The sequence below is a fragment of the Epargyreus clarus genome, unplaced genomic scaffold (assembly GCF_041222505.1).
Source record: "Epargyreus clarus isolate Ecla_fem2 unplaced genomic scaffold, WU_Ecla_fem_2.2 ptg000018l, whole genome shotgun sequence".
NCBI classification, from domain to species: Eukaryota; Metazoa; Arthropoda; class Insecta; order Lepidoptera; family Hesperiidae; genus Epargyreus; species Epargyreus clarus.
Window position 1 is genome coordinate 3,855,594 of NW_027332226.1, and position 24,999 is coordinate 3,880,592.

The following is a 24,999-nucleotide window of genomic DNA, read 5'->3' on the forward strand; positions in this document are numbered from 1 at the left end:
GCCCCAGGTCCGGATGGTATCTCCAACCTGGCGCTCAAACACTTCCCCGAGCAGGCACTGACCCTTCTGGTCATTATCTTCAATGCCTGCCTCGATCTCAGCTTCTTTCCAACAGCCTGGAAGACAGCAACAGTTATCGGTATTCCCAAGCCTGGGAAACCGAAACATATTCCCTCCAACCACCGCCCCATTAGCCTCCTCAATGCAATGGGCAAGGTTTTCGAACGGGTGATCCTCGTCCACATAAGAGGGCACCTCTTCCCAATAGATGCTCCCCCACTCATCATTCCTCACCAATTTGGCTTTCGCCTCCAGCACTCGTGCCCCCAACAAGTCCACCGCATTGTCGAGTACATCACAAGCGGGTTTTATCCAAGACGTAACAAGACACTAGCAGTCTTCTTCGACGTCGCCAAGGCTTTTGACAAAGTCTGGCATGGAGGACTGGTATACAAGCTATACCATTCTGGTCTTCCTGATCGCCTAGTCCGCATCGTGGCTTCCTACCTTCAGGACAGAACCTTCCGCTACAGGCACGAAGGTATCCTCTCTCCCCCACGCCCCGTAACAGCCGGAGTCCCTCAAGGCTCAGTGCTCGCTCCTACATTATTCATATCGTACTCCAACGATATTCCTATCCCCAAAAATGGGGTGCAGCTCTCACTCTTCGCCGATGACACCGCCCTTTACATCCAAGGGCAAAAGGAGTCATCTGTCCTCGCCAAACTCCAACGCTCGGTCAACGAGTTAGGAGATTGGTTTAGGAAATGGCGCATCGAAGTCAATGCGGAGAAAAGCTCCGCAATGCGCTTTGACCACAAACGCAGGCGCTTAAACAACCTGCCCTCCGTCAAATTACTTGGGGCCCCCATTCCATGGAGGCCCACAGTAAAATACCTAGGAGTTACCCTTGACCCGGGCCTCACCTTTAGACCCCACGTCTCTAAGGTCACCCATACCGCCCGCTCTTACATGAGCCGCCTCAACGCCATGATTGGCAGACACAGCAAGTTGTCAGCCAGGAATAAGCGAACGCTGTATAAGGTTTGCATTCGACCGGTGTTAACATACGCCTCTCCAGTCTTCGCTCACGCGAATCCCACCATCCTAGACAAACTCCAGGTCATACAAAATCTCTTTTGTCGTCGGGCACTTAATGCCCCCTGGTATGTCAGAAACGCTGACCTCCACCGCGACCTGGAGCTCGCTCCAATACAACAAGTCCTCAGACAATTCTCTGAAGCGTTCTTCGACCGCTCAGAAAACCATTCCAACCCCTTAATCAAGGGTGCAGCGGACTATGCTGCCCCTCTTCCTACCCGTTACAATTGCCGTCGGCCAAGAAATATCTTGACCGACGCTCCTAACAAACTCTCCACCGATGTGGAGAATCTTCTGGCCGCCCACAGGGGCGTACAACTCTCCATAGAAAATCGTCTTCCCGACGATTCTAATCTTATTCATGATACGTTGACACCTTCAGTGTCATCTATCCAGCGGTAGCTCTCTAGGGAGCGCCGCTAGCGCCTCTCGCTCCGCAAACGAGAGGTCGCTATCCGATGTCGGCTGTACGGTCCCCTTGGACGAATGCCTTAAAGGAGTTTTTAGTGGGATGGTCCTCCCTTCAGGAGGACCTTTCAGTCAGCCCCACACGACGCAGGCACCGGCCGTCGCGGCCTGTAAGTGCTTGGACGCATTTTTTGCTCCTCCCTCTCCGTAGAGGGTCAGCCCTTTTTCCACCTACATCTGGGCGCCAAAAAAAAAAAAAAAAAAAAAAAGGACGGAGAGCATTCTACATTTGTCGCTCGAAGGAGTAACATCTCGTAGAATTACTGCTGCACAGTTGTAGACAATTATTGTTTTGGCTATTTCGTGGCAATAAATGGTATTCTGATTGAGGAAGTTGTCTTTATCCAAATGGACGACCGCCCTTCATCACCTATCATTGGGACTGGTGCCTTAAGGCAAAAGGGAAGGACCGGCTCTGGGGATAATGATCACGTGGAGTCTCCCGCTCTCACAGATATATTTTATTTTATGTGTTACATCTGGGATCTGTTACATGTGTTCTTCTTTATGTGTATCTATGGCACCTGCGATTTAAAAAAAAAGTTTTATTTTAAAAACCTCAAAGGAATTAGAATTATATAACTCAAACTTCTAACAATCTAAAATGTGGCATACTAAACATTACCTCTGCACTAAATAAATTAATTAAATCTAGCAAATTGCGAGTGTTTCATGCCCTTCAATAATGACTTTCCATCGCCCTCCAAGTTAACAAGTTGTATACCGCTTCCATAAAAATGAATTTGAAAATGCCCTTTGAACCTACGTTTGTTAAAAAAATCTCTTGGGTGCTAAAATTACCTCTTTATTTATTCATAATACTTGTTTAAATTTATTCTTTTTAGGTGTTGGTGTGTTGTATATTTCATTAGAGAATTCTTTGAATTATAAGGATTAGGATTTAATTTTCAACATTTCTATTTATTTTGAATAGTAAGTGTGTATTATTTTTTTCGTAATATTTAGTAAAATTAAGTTCACTCTTTAAAGTCATAGTGTTTAGAGGATTCGTTAAATTGTCAGTTGCTCGGTAAACGATGTGTTGATTAAATGTAGGGACCAGCTGTTGAAAATCATTAGGCGATTGCTAACGTAGAAACAAGACAGGTAGAAGCGACACGATACGCGGTTGGAATATCTACTCAGAACGGTTACTTATATTTTTACAAAAAAGCGCACGTGCATTTGGCCTTGCATCACTTTAAGCCTTATACGCTTTCTACACTAACAGCCTCACAGTATGATTCCCTGTATCGTGGGTGCCATGGACACACACAGAGACAAATACACAAACACCCAGACCCAGAAACAGAAACCTAAATTCTTCATTTAGATATCTGTCTGGGCGGGGATCGAACCCGGGACCCTCTGCGCGTCAGACCGGTATGATGACCGTTCAGCCACGCGGGTCGTCAAATAGTTAATTTACATTCACATCTTATATTTTAAATGTAACATATTTAAATATTTGTTTTAAACCACACACATACGACACAATGCGACGTAAAAGGGCTGATGTAATGCTCTTTACAACCTTGCACTGTATTAATAATTATACATAATACATTTAAAAACGTTTTCAAAAGTATGTAACGTTTACCAATCCGCGCTTGGCCCGTTAGACCTAGATCCTATATATTCTGAGAAGAGACCGTGCCTAGTAGAGGGTGCCCAGTAATGGGTTAGCAACGCGCTCCTGTCCTCCCCCTGTCATCGCCTGACATCCTGCCTATCTGACCCGCCTTAAACAAGGTTAGCGGAATGTAATGAAATTGGGAAGCATGAACGGAGGGAAGAAAACCAAACAATTGTGTCTCACAAAACAATATACGAACCTGTAACCATGTTAGGTATTTAGGTTGATTACTTTACATTTAATATGTGAATACTATGTATATAGTATATTTAATTTGTAATTTTACTATGTAACGAGTACTTACAAAATGCGTTTTTTTTATATAATATGGGAGTAGTAGACGAGCATGCAGTCCACCGGATGTTAAGAGGCTACTGCCACCCGTAGACATCTGTAATCAACCCCAGATAGGATTAGATATTCCTACCTGAGTTCGACCACAGATGCGCCGCTACCCCTGAATACTAAGCTGGAACGCCTCGGAAAAGTATGTCTCCCTTACCACATCCTTCAAAACGGAACACTGCTGTTATTAGGCGTGGCGGTTGTGCCGCCGGAGTCGAACCACAAAGGGTTCTACCACCTTCATGCTGTTAATTTTTTTTACTACCGATATTTCGACCCAGTTGCAAGGATCGTGGTCACGGCATAACTGAGTTTCTAAATTTCGCATATCGTGAGTACCCGTTACATAGTAAAATGTCTCAATTCCACGATAATTTTAGTCTAAAATCATAAAATACTTATTAAATTTAAATACACCTATTTCCATAAAGAAGCGCCTATAGTCCTTCGGTTTGTGAAAATTATGTATTAACATAGTTAGTAACATCGGGCGCGGTCGGAAATTTGATGAATAACCGCAAGTAACTAAACTCTATTTGCATTTCCGTAACTCGGAGGGTATGTTAAACTATTCGTCATGTAGTTACAATTGGATAGCAGTCATTAAACGTTGTCGGAGGCCCTATGGGCGGTTTGAAAACACGACATAGGCTAGCCTCTGACTTGTGCCTTTCTCCAATAATACGAAATGGGCTGTGGTAGGCAAAATACAATAATATTATTCTATACAACATGTATAAACGTATTAAATCTTCCAAAATCGGATCACACAGACACGGACTGTGCCTGTCAAAACATTATAGAGAAAAGTATGATTTAGTCCATAGATATATTTCAGTAGGATAATATATCTATGATTTTGTCTGACACGGATCATCTAATGTATCAAGACATAAATAAAGTCTTAAGGTCATGTGACTGGTAATAACAAGTCTTAGTAACATGATTTAAAATCCCATACATATGAAACGTACTAAAACAAATTGGTCACAATTTGAATTGGGCAGTTGCCCTTTGTGTTTGGACGGAACATTTGATCGTCCGCCCGTGTCATTCCACTTCCTCAATAACGTCCAATTTACGAGAGTATGCTGATGATATTACCTGCTTTGTCCCTAAGACACATTTTGGATAATCTTGACTGTACTAATGAGCGTTGAGCTACTAAACATTTTGCTTAATTTACCAAACTATTGTAAATTTTACTTGATATGATAACTCAAACAGATAAAAAAGTAAATTTATTTTATTAAATAAAAGTCTATCATCTTCAAAGCAGTAAGGCAGAAATTGTTTCACTACTATGTTCAGTTCTCCTCAGCCAGCAATTAATAATAAATTTCTAATACGTACGTAATTTTGAAAAATCTGAAATGTGCGCGTCCAGGTTATGAACCTCAGACCCCCCGATTGAGAGGTCAAGTTTCAAGGTAGGCTATCACATTTTTGTTTTTTTTTTCAAAGCAAAAACTTATAAAACGTCTTAAAAAGTTGTTGGTTGTGTTGGTGTTTTCTGAATGGGTAACAAACAGTAATTTTAAAAATCAAGTAATCACTAGTGTTTGAAGGAAATTTAAAGGTAAGTAAGTATAATAATAAATTGATGAGTTAGATTGGTCAACAACGATCTTTGTAAGGGCGGAACTTGATCGTCCATCCGTGTCAACGTTTCCTCAATAACGTTCAATTTACGAGGGTGTGTTGATGTGTGAAGTACAGCCTACTTTATTGCTAATAGCTTTAGATGTCCAAGGTTGGCGATATTCTCTGTGTATTGTTAGTTTCATTAGCTTACGTTATTTTAATGTATTGTGTAATATCATACCAAATATACTGATATATTTATCGTAAAATAATAATTAATTAGTAATACCCACCAAATGACTATTTAATTCTAAACCAAATACAGTAGGTATAGTATATAGAACTAAATAGTCATTAATTATTAATTAAATGTTATTTTACGATAAAAATGATTAAGTAGATAAGTTTAAGAATTATAATTATATTTTAATTGTATTTTTACATAATATATTTCATAAAGTCTTCAATAACAAATAACATTTGACTTCTTAATAAAAGTTCCCAAATATAGTTATATTATGAGACTATTTTTTATTAAATTATATTTTGTTTATGGATTTTATTATTCCAATTATTTTATTAAAACAAAATCAAGTTGACACAGTAAGCATATAAAATTCAAAAGGAAACATTTCACAATGTTTTTGTTGAAATGCTGCCAATAAAACGAGAATAATGTTACTTTGGAGTAATTTGATCGAGTACCAAAAGCTACGCTTGCAAATATCAGTTTCTCCTCCTGTTCCTCCATTATATTTTATTATTATGATACCTAATTAGTTAAATTTCACAATGAAAGCAGCAGTTGCACTCATTGACGTAATTGAAAATAGTATTGGGATTAATTGAAGCAGAAATATATCATGAGTGCAGGCGTACGGTGGTGCAAAGCTACGCAGGCGCGTTTTAGCCTCTACATCGCAGTGGCGGATCTCCCATCGCTACGAACGCTCGTAGCGCGCTACGGTGCTACACTTTGACGTTCACGATCTAATTTCTTAAGTGACTATCCGTTTTTTTTGTAAAATTACTTTTGTATACTCCTTGAAATTACAAGTGCTCAAACTTTGACAACTTCAAGGACAACGGATGAAGTGGTTTGCGCACCTTTTGTTCTTTTAAGTGTTTTGTTACTAAGTGTTTTCAAGTGTTTACGAGCTGTTAAATGGGACGCGCAGTGATTAATTTGCGAACTTGCGAATTCATAAAGTACTCAGTTGTTTGTTTAAGATCTCCGATGACATTGTAATTGTTGTTAGTGGACTTCAATGAGTTCCGGAAATAATTTTAGGATTTTGTAGGTGAGTGTTTAGTATTAAATTAAAGTTAAGTATTGTTGGTGTAAATAGTATATTAAGTCAGGTCAATGGATTAACGATAAATAAGGTGTTTTATTACAAGTGAAACGACACAGTTGGCAGTTTACGACAATTGCTTCCTATTTTCAATAATGACATGAAATCGTAAAGTTCGTTCAATCTCACTACAGTCTGTAGCTTAAGCGGTAAGTCGTTAAAATTACTTTACTTTTTTTACTTTAACGATAACGTTTATTTCAAATAGTGTACTGCAATTTTCTGAGAACTATAATAAAGTTGATAATATAAATAAAAAATTAAGAAGATTTTAAAAAATAAGTTTCTTTCAAATTAAAAGGTTAATAAATACGACGTCTACTATAAAACACTTGCGAAACTTTAAATGAAATATACTTTCTAATAAATAGCGTAAATTATTATCTGACTATTCAGATTTATTCAATGGGTCGTATATGCGGTTATGTACGTAACGTACTCATGAATACATTACTTTTACTACTACTAGGTACTGGAGTAGAGTTGATTATTTCAAGTGCTAATGTTACTATTTTGTTTATCGTCATGGGTAAATTAACTAAACCGATTTTGATGAAATTAAATGTAGAGAAATTTTCAAAGACATGGCTAGTTTTTAAGGTTTAATTTATTTGTAGGGTAGTTAGTTTCTTTGTTCCAAGTGTGAAATGGTGCACTTTCAGATACTCGTATTTAACGTGAAATAAGTCCAGTATGCAAGTATATTATTAAAATACCTTCGTTTATATACAAATTGTACTGTATTACTCCATTGTGTCTTGGGTACCTAAGACGAACACAACATAAGACCTAAAATTTAAAAATCTACTTTTTAAAAGTGTGCCTGATCAGACATCGAACCCGAAACCATTTACGCTACACACTGTAGAGTGACTTAAGTGCTCACTATATCAGGGAGAGCCACCATTATACGTTTAGCTATTTTAAACTGCTTAAATGAACGTTCAAGGTATAATGGAGCAAATAAAAAGATAGGTCCTTTTGTGGTTCGACTCTAATAAGAGGATATAAGAGTCGTTCCTAATTAGTGCTAGAAGTATCGATGGTTTTATGCCCAACTTCAATTACGATTGCAATCCTATGAGAGATTGACGTAGAAGTCCACGAATAAGATAGGTCACTTATTACGACTTCACGCTCGTTTGCTTGTTATATTTCTATATCATATAAAAAGTAGCAAACTTGCTGACGGAAATGGTTATAAAACGGATTCCGTGTATACATAGTGCGACTCCTAGGAGACGCCTATTAGCACAGCCACAAATGGCCATGCTTAGTAAGACAGCGATAACTGGAGCTACTTGTTCCGAGAGAGGCCCACTGGGAATTGCGTAACGGGAATGCCGGTGCCTTAAGTTAAGATCTCGAATTTGCACGCACTGGATCGCCAAAGGTTTTGGTGGGTGAAAACTCCGCGTAACCTATTTCTTTAAAGGATCCAATACAACAAAAGAAACCCTATTAAAAATTCAATTTGGGGATGTTAGTAACAGATATTGTTTATTTTTTTACCCGACTGCCAAGGAAGGGTTATGTATTTCGCGTGTATCTTGTAAATTTATTTATTACTTCAGATCTTTCAAGCGGCTCGATGGGTTTCGACAGTAGGCGTCGTAAAATGATAAATCTTGAAACAAACACTATGAATTTTTGTATTTGGCCTTCTGGATAAAAATAATTAAACACTTATTTCACCGTTTTTGGAATTTCTACTTCAGCCTTTTGTGTATACGGGTTTTTGATTTTTTAAATTACATGACTTGTTTTAAAATTGTAGGTATTATTTTATTAGGCAGAGAAATAAAACTGTTCCTATGTTAAATGGTAAATCATTTCACAATTCGTCGGTAGAGGCGGTGCTGCGACGCTTTTCTCTGTATTAAAACAGCGACATAACATTGCTATGTTCTTATTTGGATGTGGTAAAGCAGATACTAACTTCTTAGCCGTTCGGAGTAGCAAAGCTTTAGTAACAAACTTAAGTAAAGACTTCTATACTATTTTTGTAGTTGTTTAATGACGTTTATAAGAGTATGAGCTTTTGCCCGCGGCTTCGCTCGCGTTACGAAGTAATATTTTCATCCCCTATTTTATCCCCTTGGGGGTAGAACTGATCAAAATCCTTTCTTAGCGGATGCCTACGTCATAACATGCCTGCATACCTGCATGCCAAATTTCAGCCCGATCCGTCCAGTGGTTTGGGCTGTGCGTTGATAGATCACTATCTCAGTCAGTCACCTTTGAGTTATATATATTTAGATAAAGGACGACTTTCTGTCAGATCGACTGCATGCCCGCTACTTTAATTTTACAAAAAAAAAAACATAACATACCTAAAACAAACATTAAAATATTCACACGGAAATTCCGATCCCCTTCCGTATAATCACATACTATTTTACATAAACCATTCAGATTTGGAATACCGTAGCCTGATGCAGATTTATGCAAACCAGTATTAAAGCAGCGGTAATGAAGCGAGGCTTATTAACATTCCTAAGTATGGCTCCCATCGCATGTGTTAATTGTTTTATGGTTTTACTTCAGAAGTAAATTCAAATTGCTGTGAATAATCATTCCATCAAATTTACTTTGAATTAGGATTCAGAAAAGTTTTGCCGTTGTTCTACTTGACGACTGTAATGAAGGTGTTAAAACAGTCCGGGTGCGATTGTAACACATATTTTGGGTTCATTTAACATATAAACTTCCGCGTTTTGTATGTCACATATCGTCCTTTTTATATAAGACGAAAGCAGAACGATAGAGAAGAAAGTAGCAAATAAACATTGCAGTCCACCAGGTGGCAGTAGCCACGGTAAGTGGCTACTTACCGTGGTTACTGCCAATTTTTTTCCACAAAATAGAAATAAATTACGCCGATATTTCTATGAAAGTATCGTTATAAAATATACGATACATTTCTAATCAACTTGTATAATATCAAAGAGAAAACCGCAAACTGACACAAAAAGATACCGTTAAAATATTTTCATTCAGTTCGAAAGGTAGCTTTTTATTTGAGTTAAAACAAACCTTTGTTCGTCTTTACTCGATCTAACATTTTGTGGTTATTTCAAGAACAAAAGGAGGATTAATAAGAAGTTCACAATTAGATTAATTAAAATATCATACATACATACTAACATTATGTAATTATATATTATGCAGTATTATACATTGATCATGTAAAATAAGAATACCGGCTGAACAGTTTTTCATATTAACCATTCATTCTTTATGTGCGTATAATATGTTATGTTACCCTCATTACTACTATTAAAGTCAAAGATGGGAACTATTGAACAAACTTATTACAACCAGAAAACATTTCAAAATGATATGATGATAGGGTTTTACAAAATAAAAATAACGCCAAACCAACAAAACATGGATTTTTCATGCCAATCCATTACTGTCCCACTGTTGGGCACTGGCCTTCTTTCAGAGTGAGAGGGGTTTATTACATAGATTACAGCACTGGCCATGTGGACTACTCAAACCTTAAAAACTTTTTTGAAAGGACTGTCAGGGATAGGTTTTCTTACGACGTATTTCTTTACAATGGTAATATTATTCTCGCTGGCACAATTCACCGCCCACTTACACATTTTAGATTTTTTCGTGAACGCAAATAAATTCGTCAATATTGTGTTAAAGTATCGAGTACCAATAAACAACAACAACAATTTTGTTAAAAATAGTGTTGTTTATAGAGCAGAATACAAAAAAATACAGAAAAGTTTAATGCACGAAAAAAATTTTTACTTGTTTACTCACAATTTTTTTAATAATGAGTGTTGGTTCCCCCCCCCCCTGGTTCTAATGACTTAATAGAGCCTTTTCGGAAGTCCATCCATGATGTCTTGGATGTCTGACTGGGGAATGTTGTGCCACTGTTATTTTGCGGCAGTTCTGAGGTCTCTCAAAGTGGTCGGACCTGGAACCCGTGCTCAGACCCTTCTTTTAAGGTTTGTAAGGATGGGATTAAGGTCCAGGCTACCTCCGGCCACGGCATTGTTTGAATCCCGACCTCAGTCAGGTACTGAATAGTGCTGGGAGCAACGTGGATCTTAGCATTATCGTGCATCAGAAGAAAAATTTCTCCAATGAATGGAGCAAAAGGCACGATCTTGCAAGACTTCATCCACGTACCGCTGAATATTTACGCTTTCTCTATCGATGATAATCACGTTGGTACGGGCTTCATAAGAGATTCCGCCCAAACCATAATTGAGCCTCCCTGATAACCGACAGAAAATCAGGCAAACCGCTCATTAGGGCGTCTGTGACGTCCATCTGGTGCACTAAGAGCAATTCTGCTTTCATCAGAAAACAGAACTCTACTCCAATCGTCCATGGTCCGTCTCACTAGCAAATTGAAGTCTGTCTTTTTGATAGTGGCTCAGTAATTGTTGGGCTTGAAACGGGCGAAAGCACTGCTTATTACTAATTTTCATGCAAAAAAAAACATGCTTCCCGGCAGAAATCTAACCTACACTTCTATATTTAAAAATACTCAATTACGCCGCCAACGGAAAACTATGTCAATTTATTTCTATACTTGTTACTTTTGATGTTTGGCATTCTAAGTTGACACACAGAAAGCCTTTTAGAAAACTGTATCGAGGTGACCTACTCCCGACTTTTCATTTTTCAGCATTGGAAACCAGTCCAAATCTACGTACAACTACATTCGTATTATGTCACATGGCGTTCATATTCTTGTTAGAAAAACTGTTTAACTTGGTTGAATAAAGATTGTCTTAAATAGCGATATTAACTCTGGATTGTCCTTACAATTTGTATTTAAATCGTCATTTTGCAATACTTCTTTTTTAGACCGACTTACCAACTTGAGCGTATTTATTGTATGTACAATGTACATAATTATGTATTTTTTTAGCACATATTGCAGCTCATTGGGCTTGTCAGATTTTAACATGTGATATCACTGGATTCATCTGATGCTCGTTATTAATAAATAATCTGTCGAATTTTACCTACGAAGGATCGAAATTTGACAATTTCTAGTAAGGCTTATTTGAATCAAGTCATATTCATACATAATCGTACATAAATAAGATTTTTTAATTGCCAATTATGAAATGAATGAAATAAACATGTTAGTTTAAGTTTATACTTATCGTTTGATTAAAAAAAAATACAAAATACATTGACAAACATTTTTGTGTATAATATTAGTGAGTTTCTCGCTGGATATTTTCTGTTCAGATCCAGCCAACCCATCCGGTAATAGTACGAATAAAAAACTGACCAATCGTCAATTATCGCCGTAGGCCTCTCCAAAATAAATACATTTCATTTCACTGTTGGTAGTGCGCAATGTCAATAGAATAATACGTTTAGTAAATTTCTGTCTATTTATAGCACTGATGAGCTCTCGTTTACGCAAACATTAGACACATTTCATTTCTATTTACTTTTCATCAAGCAAATGTTTTGTTTAAAATTAACATATGCACACAATGCTTTGCATATTGGAGCTCCATATGTGGGGTGATTGGCCTATTCATAGGTCATTTCAGAAGATTTTGAATATGTGCTGAATAACTAGAGAATTATTATAAAAACGGAAACCACGACGGCTTAAAATATAACATACATATAGTCACAAAATATAGACACACATACGCTAGAAAAACATTACCATCCGTAGTAGGGTAATTAAAGAATAACATCGTTTAAGTATCTAATATAATATTTTTTTTTTAAATTGAGTTGTAATAAGACTTAATATTTTTTTGTAATAAATTAAATGAACAATTATGTCCCTTGCAGAATTGCTCTTAGAAACCCAAAGGGACGTCACAGATTCTTCTTCAACTTCTCAATCCTTTATCTACAGCCCTAAGATTGCAACCATGATACTGCACTGCAATGCAGAAGAACCAAGATTTAATTCTAAACAGACATCCAGCTGATTACATTTATTAAATTTTATACCTGTCTGTAAATCTCATATTTTATACCTGTAATAATTAGACTATTAATTGCATAATGTATAAAATATGTCCATGACACTCACACTACTCTGAATTTCGCTTTGGAGTTTCGACTGAAGCGTCAATTTTGATTAATGGTACATTCATGTTGAATTAATAGATTACATTACCGCTGGCAGCTAATTCGGTTATTTAGTGAAGGCTTCAAACAAGGGAAATCTCACGAGAAAAATCGGATATCGGCTATTGAGTTAAGTAACAAAGTTATTCCGTGGAGTTCGCAAAATAGTAGATCTCGTATTTTGTCTAACAAGTTAGAGAAGTTGATTAGTTTGTACCAGATTATTGAATAGTCTTGGCTATTTCCTATAACTCATTTATAATCACAATAACGTCACAGGAATCTAAGGGACCTTTTTAAGAGCCAGAAAAGTTTAATACATGCCATGACGTATTTTAAAAAAGTTAATTAGTAATAAATACATAAAATATTAATTTGGATGTTTTTTTGATAAAACACACAAAGGTTCCACCTGCATTGGTACAAAAAAGACTACACAGTACACACATCGCATAAATAATTAATCGATATAACTCAGCAAGGCCGACCCCGCGGAACGAACTGCATATTTAATAACAAGTAAATTACTTTTAACTCCAAAAAGCAGTTCTAATGAGGAGTTTCGTAACGCAGTTTTGTGCAGTCGGTAACGGGGTCAAAACGATTATGTGGAGCAGGCGCGTTAGATAGGTCAAATGTCAACACGAATTTTCCTATTGAAATTTTATGCTAACATGTTTTTCTCGTTTCCACAACAATTGCAACTGTGTCAATTTGGTGTGTTATGTAGAGTTTGTGGAGGTTTTGTTGTCAACGTCTTTGAAAACGGCTTTCCGTTGATAAAATATAAACATAAATGATGGTATATCGTAGGACACAAAGCTGATACAGAGCGATACAACACAATAATCTAGAATATGCTATGATCCGGAACTATACGGCATAATTATGACTACATTATTATAGATATCAAAGATTATTGTTAATTTAAAATTAGAATTAATTACAACGCAACACAAGCCTGCTACTACGTGGTTTAAACTATTTGAAAAAAGTTCTCAGCTAAGTCCGAAATTATATTTTAGAGTATTTGAAAAAGTCGCTTTCGAAGTGTATCGCTTAAAATATAATGGATTGGATGTAATGCAGTACAGAACATAAAAACTGCAAATATCTTCCTAAATGTGTTTCGAATCCGAATGGTGAACATTAACTTCATGTCGTTTTTACAATTGGTTCAATTACGTAAAATGTTATGTGTTATTGAAACATTTGCATTCATGTGTACCTATGTTTCAATGCGTTCCGTTATTGTGCCAATCCAACCGACGTGTTACGATTTTAATTGTTTTTAGCAATCCTCCCGGATTTTAAATGTTGCAAATAGATTTTTGATTGCCCGGTCGGCCAAATATTTTTTGGTTCCCCGTATAATCTCTCTCAGATTGATTACCTACCGGTACATTTATGGAAAGTTATGCATTTTAGGTAAATTGAACGTACAAACATTGATTAGTTGTGGGTAATAGTATGAAAGGTATTTATATGTAAAAAGTCCCTTTGTAATCTCATATTCTATATAAAACTGTAATTCCTTCTTCAAAAACGTAAAATTGGTATAAAATAAAACATATCTATTAATTTATTGAAATAAAAATTACCTTCTTATATGTACGTGTATATTACTAAAAAGGATTTGTTGTATGAAGTGGCTGTAGAATATTGACGTACAAAAGATAATTTTGCTAGAGCTTCTCAGAATATAAAATACTTTGACTTACTTCATTTTGACAGCAGGACATAAGTATGTCAACGGGAACAACGAATCTTCATTATGATGGCGGTAATTAATTAATGGCGGACATAGCAGATTTTTGAAATAATATTCTTAACCCTTAATTTGATAATGTATGCCCCAACATACACCAACTTTAAAAAAATATTTTGTATTAGAAAATACATAAATAACGTAAAATTATATTTTTATCACCTTGCAACTTAAACAACTTTTAGTAGAAAATATAAAACAGGCATCTGGTATCACTAGTTTTGACATTAGTTGACGAAAATGGCGTACCGGCGGCCGTCAGCTGTTCTCTCCAAGGTATTTATATAATTTTATTGATTATTACCCAGTTTGGGAAAAGTTTCACGACTGAATCCTATGCTTGATATCATGGTTATATAATTTGTCTAATAAGTTTGCAGTTCTAACTACTTACATTGGTGTTATTTTGGATATTAACATGATGTATGCTGTGACATACATTGCCAAGTTTGTAAAAAAATACCCCTATTTAATTTGTATGTCAGGGCATACATTGCCAATTTTAGGGTATTGCTTTGCTTAGTTTGTATATTAGCATTTTTTTTCTTTGTCTGCAGCAAAAGCTTGAAACTCGTGGTGGTAGAATTTTAGCGCTTGTCCCTGCTCAAAATGCACCCTCTGATGATAGTGAACATTCTGATATTGAAGACGAAATACGTGTGCACACACCGCTTTTCATGTCCAGCTCCTCTGCAAACTCAATTGATAGCTCTTTAGAAAGACTTAATCTTCTAGATGATGAAGACCCCATCAGCGAAAAAGTTCGCCTTACACCAATTTTCCAAAATGTTTATTCAAGCCCATCTCTAGAACCAAATTGTAGTCAAGTACCAGTACTGAGTGATATTCCCTCATTTCCCGCAACGCCTGCAACCCCTGCTACTCCTGCAACTGCTACACTAATTGCACCTAATGCACCCCCTGGTTTGGTAACACCTAGCATGTCGACGAATGCTTCCTCCACATCACGTATTTCCAGAAAAACAAGATCACAACGTCCCACTGTTCATGTTGCTAAACGACCTAGACGAATGCAAAAGTTTACTCTTAGTTATAATTGGAAAAAAGCTGTGTTTCGATATGTGGCTTCTATAGAAGAGGAATCGGAACCTGTCGGGAGCGTCACAGTCCTAACTCCCCTGGAGTATTTCTACAAGTTTTTTTCCCCAGACATTTTGACAGATATTGTCGAACAAACAAATACGTATGCAATATCTCAAACTGGACGTACTCTGGGTTTGACTGAAGACGAATTACGGGATTTTTTAGCGATTCATATCATTATGGGTGTTGTAAGCATGCCGTCTTATACTGATTATTGGAGTTTGCGATATAGATACAAACTTGTGGCTGATTTGATGCCACTAAAACGTTATCAACAAATACGTCGTTTTTTACATTTTGTTGACAACAACGTACAAGATTCTGACAGATACTATAAAGTTAGGCCGTTAGTGCAAAAAATAAGAGACAATTGTTTAGCTCAAGAAAATGAAAGGAGATTCAGCATCGATGAGATGATGATCCCATACAAAGGGACAAAAGCAGGGAAGCGGCGTCAATATATGAAGGACAAACCTAATAAGTGGGGTTTTAAAAATTACGTCCGCGCTGGAGTTTCAGGAATGATTTTTGATTTCGTATTGTATGGAGGAGAGGACACATTCCGATTTCATTCATTTACAGAAAAGGAAGTATCAATCGGATTTGGAGCGCAAGTCGTGATTGCTTTGTGCAAAACGATTTAATCCAAACCAGCCTTTATTTTTTGTGATAACTTTTTTAGTTGCCCGGAATTGTTCTACATTCTCAGAGAAGACTATGGGATCTTTGTACTAGGAACCATCAGGAATAATAGGTTGAGAGGTGCGGAAGCAATTTTGCCCTCAGAGAAACAAATGAAAAAGAAACATCGAGGTAGTCATGCTCAAGTCTCCTGCGGCAAAAACCGCTTGGTCGCAGTACGGTGGAATGACAACAAAGCAGTGACCTTGATAAGTTCCTATGTCGGCGTTGAACCAGTAGCTACAATAAAAAGATACTGCAAGGACTCCAAAACGAAGGTTGACGTTCAATGTCCGCAAATTGTAAAGGAGTACAACAAGCATATGGGAGGGGTTGACTTGGCCGATATGCTTATCTCCTTATATAGAACACCTTTCAAGACTAGGAGATGGTATATCGGCATATTTGCCCAACTTCTTGACATCTGTATCAATAACGCATGGCTCCTTCACAGAAGAGATTCCAAGACAAAGTCAATTGCTTTGAAGGACTTTAGATTCGAATTGTACGAAGGTCTAATAAAATACCAGCGTTCTGAGGGTAGTAACAAAGGCACCAAAAAAAGAGTACCACAAGCCAGTCCAGTTGAAACGTCACGATTTGACAACGTTGGTCATTTTATGACAATGACCACACAAGGAAGATGCCGATTGTGTTCAAAACTTACAGTCGTGCAATGTATGAAGTGCCAAGTCCGCCTTTGTTTCGTAACTGGTAAAAATTCCCGTAATTGTCAACTAGATTACCATGTGCCTACGTAATTTCTATGTATTTTTTTATAAAAATAAATAATAAATATAATAGTTGTTTTTTTTACATACGTAGTCAGCACCTACAGTAATTGGCAATGTATGCCCCTGCATACAACACATTTACGATTTGTATTCTTGAGTAGTTGGCGGTGTATGTTGTGGCATACATGAGTTTTCAGGAAAACTAAGCTTTTCAGATTTTTTTTCAAATTTTTCTATGGTTGTTTTATGTGTGTAAATAACATTTTTGATGACAAAATTCAGGTTTTATAGCATTTTATACTTTGCCAAATTAAGGGTTAATTACCACATCTCACATTTGCTTAATTGTGCACATCCACCCTTATTTTAATTTTCCACTGATTCGCACAATTCTTCAAGATTAGTAATCAGAATCAACAGAAAACATTAAATTCTACAGTCCTCCATTAGCTGTCATTCCATGACAATCTACCCTTCCAATTTTAAAATGAAAAAAGTAATAAGATGTTCTATAAGATGTCTTTGGTGCATAAGTAATATGAACTACCGTGAATTTTGCTATGTCCGAGAAGTATTTAAAATATTAACAATTAATATTTTAGAATTAAAAAATACATATTTTCAGCAAAAGTACAAAGCGAAGTCATGACATTTATTAAAATTTTGGTTTCGAAGAAGCCCCTGCGATTCCTGTAACGTTTATTGTGATTATAAATGAGTTATAGGAAATAGCCAAGACTATTCAATAATCTGGTACAAACTAATCAACTTCTCTAACTTGTTAGACAAAATACGAGATCTACTATTTTGCGAACTCCACGGAATAACTTTGTTACTTAACTCAATAGCCGATATCCGATTTTTCTCGTGAGATTTCCCTTGTTTGAAACCTTCACTAAATAACCGAATTAGGTGCCAGCGGTAATGTAATCTACTAATTCAACATGAATGTAACATTAATCAAAATTGACGCTTCAGTCGTAACTCCAAAGCGAAATTCAGAGTAGTGTGAGTGTCATGGACATATTTTATACCTGCAATTAATAGTCTAATTATTAGAGGTATAAAATATGAGATTTAATATTACAGTTAAAGAATCATTATTTTAAATATAATGAGCTGGATGTCTGCTTAAAATTAAATCTAGGTCCTCCTACATTGCTATGCAGTACCATGATTACGACCTTAGGGCTTTAGATAGAGGTCTATAGAGTGGACATTGAGAAGATTTTCATATAAAATCTTTTTTCCACTTTCCGTTGAGACAATCTCGAAATGATTGACGTCTGGTATATTTTTGAGAATAACTTATTTTCTATTGGTTATAATTCATGGATGATACTTTTTACATCAATTTCTGGTCTATTGCTATAGTATAACTGAACTTCTTTCACGGTAACCATTGCATGCATCCTCTCAAAGTCGTTGTCTAATGGATTTTGAGTAATAAATTTAGGAGTCTGATACAGTAAGTTACATTATACATATTAAATCTCTCTGATCTAGGTGAATTTAGAAAGATTGCACTTTCTAAAGGTACTGATAATTATGTAAATGAGCACTAAGACTAGATTTTTGAATTAAACTTTAAACGTATTGAATAAATAAAAGGTTGACACAAATATTAACAAAACGTTATCAGGTGTTTCTAATTGTATTTGTTATCGTATTTCATCCTTAAAACCGTTTCTAATTGTATTTGTATTTCTAATCTAGTGTTAAAGTATTTGTTTCTCGAATTAGGTCACACCAGCTTTACTGGTATTGAAAGGGAGAAAGAGCCTAAGACTTAGTCACTTAATTCTGTTAAAAGAACACGTTATGTCATCAATACAAGAACTCTCATTAAGTCAAGTGATTCAGCTCGGGAACGAGATAGATCACAGCAACAAAGCGGTTGCTAATGTCGCTGTATCTAGGCCAAGAAATACGGACTCACTTTCAGAAAACAGTATGGAACAATGAAATTTCGAATAATGTTAAAATGTTAATAGGAATTGGATCATTATTGAATGAAGTTATTATAAGATTATACAAAGGTTAAATTTATTGCAAACTAAAACAAAGACTATAGAATCACTAAAACAGAATAAGAAAAACTTTAATTAAAATATCAGTCCACATAAACATAACAATTAATTGTAAAAACAATAACTATAATAGAAGAAAATATTTATAACGAAACAAAACTAAAACAAAAACACCAAAAACAAAAGAAAGGCACTTATTAAATATGATAAAACTAATTTGAAATTGTAGGTCAAACAGAGTATTCCAATATAATATTTTCAATAGACAAGAACGGTGACGGAATTTGTAATGATGAATTCTCCTACACAATAGCTTCGTAGTATCAAAGTAGAATTCTCATTAGTGCCAAGTGCTTAAAGTTTGCTACAATACATAAACTTAGATCTAGGACATACGCTTTATTTATAAGAGCCATTGTTAAAATTTTGGCATCGTTCTTAAAGAATCATGTTGAGAATATGGTTGTTAAATAATTTGACGTGAACATTTCTGGTGACTTCGAGTAATGGGTTGCAGAGAAATACAGCGAAGAAATAACAGAAATATGTAACTTAACTTTAGGTTCATGGTTCAGATTACACATTTGGATTAATCGCTATAGTAGTTCATAGTATTTTTATTGTACTATGGATGGTAATGTTTTCAAACGTTTGCAATAATGAGGTGTCGTTGGATTCGTCTAAATTATGGGAGTCACATAGCTATAGTTTTAAGCAGTTTTAATATTATTGCTAAGTAGAGTAAATTACGTTCGGATTATGGGCATTTTTAAAAACGGAACACGGTACCGAAGTGTTTAATACTACTGGTAGAGTTGTGGGTATAAGGTAGAAATATAAAATATTATGTTGGTGTTACTATACTCACACTACGAAAGCTTCCACTTACTTAAACATGTAGGTTATCTTGACTGCCATATCCCAAATATATATTTTGGATGTAGAACGACTTTTGAACATTATGTAGGAATTTTATAAATGTAAAATCTCTTATTTAAGCCACCTAAAATTTATCGCTGCCACATTGTGCGAGCCACCTAAGATTTTAGTTCCTTTTAGAATTTTCTCTCTTTAAAATCAGGACGTAAATTTAGTAGAGTTACAACCGCTTAACTCGATAAATCGGTATAGATCGCTATACGATTTCAAACGAAAAGTTCCTATAATACGTTCACGGTAAAAGGTTTGAGCTTTAATGCAGAAATAATGAGGTATTATTTTGAAATATTTCAAAGATGACACCACACCATCGCAAATTTTAGCCTATAGCATCCGCACCATAAAGATCATCATCTTTTTGTTGCAAATAAATACAAAATTGACCTCATACAAATATTACCTTATTTATATCTTTGCATGGCTATATACTACTGCATCCATGTATTTTTAGGTTGAATGTGTCATATGACCTATTTCTCTAGATTTCAATAGATAGACGAGGTCATCAAAATGGAATAATCCATGATCCAATCTAACCCTTGCTCCGCTGCACCGAATTCAAGATTATGACGTTATCGACGTTAGGTACCGATTTATTAAATGAGAATCTTATTGGATTCACGAATTATTACCCATAAAGTCATAATAATGTCTATTGTAAATTGTATAATATCTAGCTTGCTATTTAGCAGTGTTTAATAACACCTTAATATCCCTATAATCAGTGATGGCCTAGTGGTTAAGAAACTCGGCCTCTCGATCGAGGGGTCCAAAGTTCAAATCCCAGGCACCTCTAACTTTTCAAAGTTATGTGCGTATTAGAAATTTATTATCACTTGCTAAACGGTGAAGGAAAACATCGTGAGGAAACCTGCATACCTCAGAGATTTAAAAAAAATATCTCTAAGATACCTATGTGAAGTCTACCAATACGCGCTTGGCCAGCGCGGTGGACTATGGCCTAATCCTTCTCATTATGAGAGACCCGTGCCCAGCAGTCGGACAGTAATGGGTGGATGATAATACCATAATCAGGTCAAAAAACGATCTCTACTTCCTGCTATTGTTGAAGATGTTATAGATATAGCTAAAAAATAAAAATAGTCTACAGAATTAGACTTGCCTACAAGTCTTTTATGGAGTTACTTATATGAAGTGAACGTCAGTAACGTAACACGTAAGCAAGAGCCTTCTTTGATTTTGAAGAAAAATTGTCTATTAACAAAGTTATGATAAGCCAATCAGCGCTAAAATACAAGTTTATAGCGTTATATCATATCTGTTACGATACATGAAACATAAAAATCGCTGCGATATATAGCTACAGATATTTTACGAGTGTATCGTTATTGGTCGACACCAAACTATTTGTTCTGCATTGTTTATGACGTTAGACTATTGGAATGACGTAATAAACTGTCATAGTGTTTCGATTTATGGAATGGACACTGTACATCTAGATACACACGTTTGATCTATGTAGAGTACACAGACAACGGTGAATAATAAATATTTCGTATACGACGAGCATTCGGCTACCCGTATATGTGCCAATATTCGGCACTAGTTCACACTATAGGCTTGATGACAATACGATAAATTAGGTGCTAACAAAGAACCGGGTCATGTGGTGTCATTTGATAACAGAACATTGTCTAAAGTCTACTGCTGGTCATGGGACTCACTTAGAGTGTGTTATTATAGTCTCCATACTGGACTGTGTTGGTAATCGTAAATAATGGTATATAACTTGAGAGGAATCGCTTCTGTCCATTTTCTGGATTTATTCCCGTATCATTCTCTTATGACTTTCGCCAGAAGAAATTCACGCCTAATACCACACGCCTACCTACATGAACTATATCATTTACAATTGTAAGTATAAATAAAACTGAAGTCCCTTATGTTTTCGAGGATTTTAAAAATAATTATTATATTTATCCTTTACGTAAAAAAAGAATGGAAGAAAAAATAAAACATGCAATGATACAGTAGAAATATAAAATCAATACACGTGTTTCTATCCGCGGCACCCATAATAGACGGAAACTTAGTGAAGTAATTCGTAGTAGTTAGTCTTTAGTACTTCATTATTACCAAGAAACAGATCCGACACCACTCATAACAGAGCTCTTGATGATAGTGCTATTCCGTGAAACGACTCAAAATCAATTCGCAGTAAGCGACGTAATTCCATTATCGCCAACTTCCACAATTATTCTTATTCCCTAGTCATGTTTCCTGATCGGAATCATTTTGTTGGTAAGATTGATTGGGCCGGCTTCCACGGAATAATTCCCTGGGGACATAAACGCTGTGGTTTTCCGCCGAGTTCTAACATACCCCAATAAAATAGTTTGACATTGTGTGATTTACTACAATGGAGACTAGACTTCTTTGAGATTTGACAAGCATCACTTCCTTTACGTATTAAGCTTTATAGCAGCACTATCTAAACTGTAATTGTACCGCGCTGGTCTCTAAAAGTTTAATAACGCAGATCACTTAGGACTAAATTTATTCTTCTGAGATTTTCAATGCGTTGTATTTAGACCTAAACCTCGGGCTTAAGCATAAGAAGAAAATATAATTCAAACCCCGAAAGAATCTTCGGTAATAAAAGATATATCGAATTATGTTTTCTTTTATTTTATTTATTTCTTTCTGTTTCATAAATGGCACTAACTTCTTTATTATACTGTAGGAGTAATAATGAGCATTCAATCCTAGGTGTAAGTAATCACTGCTTCCCATGGTCCAAAATACGGAATTTCGGGTGTACCTACATAAACTCTGGTAGCTACTTTTTCATTCATCGTTCCTTAAAGATGTACTGTGTTTAACACTGGACACCCTTATAAAAAAGATTTTCTGTAGACCCAGTAGCAAGTTTATCCTGAAAAAAAGCTGCCCATAGCCTTGATTTCGTTTCTTCGTTGCTTTTTATGAAAAGAGAAATGTTTATCCTTGAGCAATGCCTTCAGATTAATACCCAAATATTACGCACTATTACTTTCATATTATGATCTTTATTTCCTGTTCCTGATCAGTTGTCCGTAGACTAATTGGGCGGCCAACTACGGATATTTTTTCCTGTAATTAACATGATTGTGGTGACTTTCCTTGGTTATATTACGTAAGTCACGCGGAAGGACTTTGATCCTCTATTGGGAAGCAAGGAGCAAAGTCGCTCCCTAGGATTCATCACCTCGCCTAGTGAGACATCTCCTTTGTTAGTTAGTTTATTTATTAGTTGCAACTACCGTCGAACAACGATTACTATGAGTATTGAAAGGGGTTCTTCGTTTTATACCCGGCGAAGCAGACATTTAAATGTTTAATATAGATTTGGGTTTAAGGTGTTGATCTAAGTAGGTTCATAGTATCCATGATAAGGATAATCCCAGATTTGGGCTACGTTTATAAAAATCATTACATAAAACTAAGTTATTTACATATACACATATAGAACACCTATGTGTTATACTAGAGTGTTATTTAACCCAAATATAAGTTAAAAGTAAAGTTTAGAAGCAAAGTACAAAATACCGTTAGCGTCAGCAAAGTAGCGGAGTTCGATAGCAATCAATCATTTTAGAGCGGGTTTGAGTGCCTCTCCGTTGATGCTCGGTCCTGGCCACACGCCACTTAACGTCGGATTGGAGTAGCAAACTAGCATGCAGGTGCAAAGTTCTTTTTTCATAACATTAAACTGGGAAACGAGCGTCCATCTTATGGTTAGTGATCCCTACCGCTAGTGGACATTCATAGTCAAATCCATACAGAACAAGGGTTCTGATACTTGATACTTGACGCCGGTCACAGACGTTAGCAATTTCGTAGACTAAGATGATGTGAGATGTCACATATAAGCCAGACGGAACGTTTCACCGAATTGCAAACGCTTGACACTAGAATCAGGTATGGCGGTGGCATCTCACCATTAAACTATACTAGTTTTACCGCTTTCCATGAGGTAGAATCCAAAGACACTAAAAAAGGCATTCCAAAGAAGCATTCCTCAAGACTAGCAACGCCTCTTTACCTGAAGTCAGGTATAATTTCAATACAAATGGGTAGCAATGATCACTTACTTGCGCTATTTTCCACTTGAATCAGTGCCAATTTAAAATCAGGTAGACTGCTCTTCTATTACTTCAGTGTAAGGTGTACTTAAGGCAGTGCATCTGTTATTATTTTATTATTTTTTTTTTTTTTAATTTAATTTAATAAAGAAGACTTACAAAATAAACATAATTTGAAATCTGCCAAACTGTAGGCCAGTTTGTCGGCAGTACACATCCAGCTCTCGTGGTCCTCATATAACAAGTTACACACACGATTACAATTGTCTCACTCCAACACAGATCTTACATAAAGTTATAAAATATATAAATACTCTTATTACTTACATTTACTCGAGTTACATATAATAATATCATAATTATCAGTGATACAGATGTGCTTTTTAAATATAGTAGGTATGGCTATAATAATCTTATATAAAATTCATAAAAATGTTAACTTCATAATGTTAAGCAGCAACTTCTCTGACCAAATCCAAATGGGAATATACCAGAAGTTAATCATAGATGTATTGCTAACGTTGCGGATAAATTAACCATCGTTACTGCATAGTCCTGCAGCTTACGATATTGTAGCTCATTAAGCTAATTGATATACGACCTTATGGCATGTTAGTGTGGTCATATTTAGTTATTAACGTCATACATAAATTTCGTGATACGTTCATGTATTGTATTACATGGAAACCCGAAAATGCAACTACATAGATTGTACGAATCGATGTTTATGTCTATCTGATTCTGTTAGATTTCGGTGAATTCTCACAGGTAAAATACTTTATTGTTTACTATATTGTAAACTAAATGTGCTTCTTCAAAACATAAACAATGTAGCTCGAAATCCGTGGTTTATTTACAAAGTTTTAGACATTTCCTACTCTGATACAATTTGTTTCTTAAACAGTATTCGCAACGAATTAACGATATTAGCAATTTGAAAACAATCCCTATCCGTATCCCTATCCGCATACGTAAAACAAACCAAGAAAAGTTGCACCATCAAAATTTCTTCTAGACTATGATATTTACATTGGTAGGCCTTTCAAAGTTCGGCTGCGGCAGAATTATCACTGAACAATGTT

General features: G+C 35.9%; 2 protein-coding genes across 2 annotated transcripts in view; one reads left to right on the forward strand and one right to left on the reverse strand.

The window, feature by feature from the left end:
• LOC140749555 (zwei Ig domain protein zig-8) overlaps positions 1-24,999 on the reverse strand; it is a 286,333-nt gene that overhangs the window by 171,726 nt on the left and 89,608 nt on the right. The gene's annotated exons all lie outside the window — the stretch shown is intronic.
• LOC140749691 (zwei Ig domain protein zig-8) overlaps positions 6,069-24,999 on the forward strand; it is a 48,464-nt gene continuing 29,533 nt past the window's right edge. Inside the window, exon 1 of the mRNA XM_073082813.1 lies at positions 6,069-6,435. The gene's annotated coding sequence lies outside the window, so the exon portion shown is untranslated. The remainder of the gene's footprint in view (positions 6,436-24,999) is intronic.